Source organism: Dasypus novemcinctus, chromosome 3, assembly GCF_030445035.2.
Source record: "Dasypus novemcinctus isolate mDasNov1 chromosome 3, mDasNov1.1.hap2, whole genome shotgun sequence".
Lineage (NCBI taxonomy): Eukaryota > Metazoa > Chordata > Mammalia > Cingulata > Dasypodidae > Dasypus > Dasypus novemcinctus.
Window position 1 is genome coordinate 75,409,825 of NC_080675.1, and position 2,878 is coordinate 75,412,702.

The 2,878-nt window shown below is 36.4% G+C and overlaps 1 non-coding gene across 1 annotated transcript; it reads left to right on the top strand.

Moving 5' to 3' along the window:
- Positions 1 to 709: 709 nt before the first annotated feature.
- Positions 710 to 816, top strand: LOC111763066 (U6 spliceosomal RNA). Its single transcript, XR_002796021.1, has one exon. It is a non-coding gene; the product is annotated as a U6 spliceosomal RNA (small nuclear RNA).
- The last annotated feature ends 2,062 nt before the right edge of the window (positions 817 to 2,878 follow it).

Consider the following 2,878-nt stretch of genomic DNA (forward strand, 5'->3'; position numbering starts at 1 on the left):
TTTGGCAAGGGTGAACTCCTTAAAGTTGGCCCCTGTGTCCACACAATCCCAGGAGTAATTATCTGATCCCTGTTTTCTGTCAGGTAAAGATGTCCCAGGCTCATCTTATTCATTTTTTGCCTTAGACCTGGAATCAGCCATTCCTTCAAGAATCCCTGTTTTTTTTTTTAATTGGAAAAAAGCATTTAGAGACTAAATTGGTAATGTGGTATTCATCACTACTAGACTGTCATTGCTTCTACCTTTTCAGTAGATAAAGCTAGGAAATGTGAATTTTAGAAAGAGAATACATCATGAATTCATATTGCTTTTCCAATTCTAGTGAAATATCTTCTTTCCTTAAATCCTTTGATTTTTATATTTGGATGCTTTTCTTTTATACTGGTTCTAATAACATCAGCATAATTATTTATGTGCTTATGAAGTTATTTATAATATATATATAATACAAATACTGTATGTAAAATACTTGCAAAGCCAATATTACTACTGACTATTACTTTTAACAATGGAACTACCAATTCCAATTGAAGATTTCAGTGTGGTTCTTTCTTCCTCCTTAGGATATATTCCACTGGGGAGGTACATTAAATGGCTACATCTTAGAATCATTTGAAATAATTCTTTTCTGTGCCATGAATTTGCTATCAATTTGATGTACTTGGAGATTCATTTGTTTCAGATTTTTAGGAATTTTTTTTCTTTTTGATTTAAGCATTTTAATTATACAAAACTAAAATTGGAATAATACAGAAAAGATTAGCACAGCCCCTGCGCAAGGACAGCATGCAAAACATTTACACGGTTCCAATGTCAACTATTAAACAAGGTGCATGCAGACAAGTCTTACTCTGCTTTGTCTCTCCTCTCATAGGCAACCATTTTGTTAATTTTTGGTTTATTCATTAATCTTTCTTTCTGAAAATATAAACAAATGTATATATGTATTTATTTATTTATATCTACTTATTTCACCCCACCAAAGCTCCCCATTCTCTAAACAACATAGCCATATACTCTACACCTTTTCTGCCCTTTATTTTTTTCATTTAATATCCCCTGGAGATCACTCCATAGCATTATAAAGCAATCTTTGGTCTTTTCAAAGCTATATTTCATTCTGCCATGTGAATGTATTCCCATTTGGGAGCTCCTGGTTTCAGTTCCCAGTGCCTTCTGGAAAAGATGAGCAGATAGATGAGAGAACCATGGGTTTGGGGGGTGAAATAAAATAAATAAATCTTTTTAAAAAAGAGAGACAGCAGAATGCCTAATGCCTCATGCTTGTTGCAGTTACTAGAAAAATAAAGAGAAAGTTTGGGGATGGGGAACCAGATCAGTCCATATTTCCACTACATGGCATAGTAAGGATGCGTGTTTCCTCCTGACCAAATGTGCACTGTGAAAAGGGTCATGCTATCTCACTGGGGCAAGAAACCCAGGAATCAAAAGGCTTTGAAAATGACTCAAGTGGTAGGGACTGAGAATGTGTTTGATGATGAATATGTGGGGTATGGGTGAAACAAGAATGCCCTTGAATTGATCATTGTTGAAACTGAGTGATGGGTATAATGGAGGTTCATTGTAACATTCTTCCTAATTTTGTATGCTTAAAACTTTCCACAATAAGGTTTTTCCTTAAGGTTTAGAATTGGACTGACTTATTAAGAGAGAAAAATACCAGATATAGATTCAACAACGCATTGGTGGTAACAGTTAAAGGGGAAAAAACATACTTATGAATTAAGACTTATTATTCAAATCAGTTAAACATGTTATAGGTCTAGCCACAAAGGAAATTTTTCTGTTTTCCTGTTCAAGTGTCTCACTTGGACTCATTAACTATGGTCTAATCAACCATGCCTGGTAAAACAGAGCCACATTATTCATAATGGGTGTTGCAGGAGAGGGGAAGTTTAGGAAGTCTCCACTGTAAGAAAGAAGGAAGCAAAGGAATTTCTTGCAAACTGGAAAAATATCCCAAAAGGTGTGTACTAAAACAACAACAATAATAGTAAGATAAACAGCTTTCTTATATACAAACAACATTAAGTGGAAATAAAATGAAGTGGGAAAGAATTATTTTCACAACAGTAAATAAAATACACCCTCAAACCCTATATCTAAACTTAAACTATGCAGGATCTGAATGAAAAAAACTATAAAACTTGACCAAGGAATATAGATGAGTAGAGTAAGTGAAGAGACACCCTTGTTTCAAATTTTAAAAGACTCAATATTCTGGGAAACGGACTTTGGCCCAGTGGTTAGGGCGTCCGTCTACCACATGGGAGGTCCGCGGTTCAAGCCCGGGGCCTCCTTGACCCGTGTGGAGCTGGCCCATGCGCAGTGCTGATGCGCGCAAGGAGTGCCCTGCCACGCAGGGGTGTCCCCCGCGTAGGGGAGCCCCACTCGCAAGGAGTGCACCCTTAAGGAGAGCCGCCCAGCGCGAAGGAGGGAGCAGCCTGCTGAGGAATGGCGCAGCCCACACTTCCTGTGCCACTGACGACAACAGAGGCGGACAAAGAAACAAGACGCAGCAAAAAGACACAGAAAACAGACAACCGGGGGAGGGGAGGGGAATTAAATAAATAAAAATAAAATCTAAAAAAAATAAAAAATAAAACATATTTTAAAAAAATAAAAGACTCAATATTCTAAAGATGTTGATTATTTCTAAATTAATCTATGGAGTCAGTGTAAATCCAATTAAAATTATAGCTCTTCTGGGGAATCTGACAAAATGATTCTAATGTTTTATGTAAAAATAAACACATATTTTGGAAAATTTGGGAAAAAATATAATTGGAGGAGCACTTAGCATTTTAGACATTAAAACATACTATAGGGAAGCAGATGTGGCTCAATCAATTGGGCT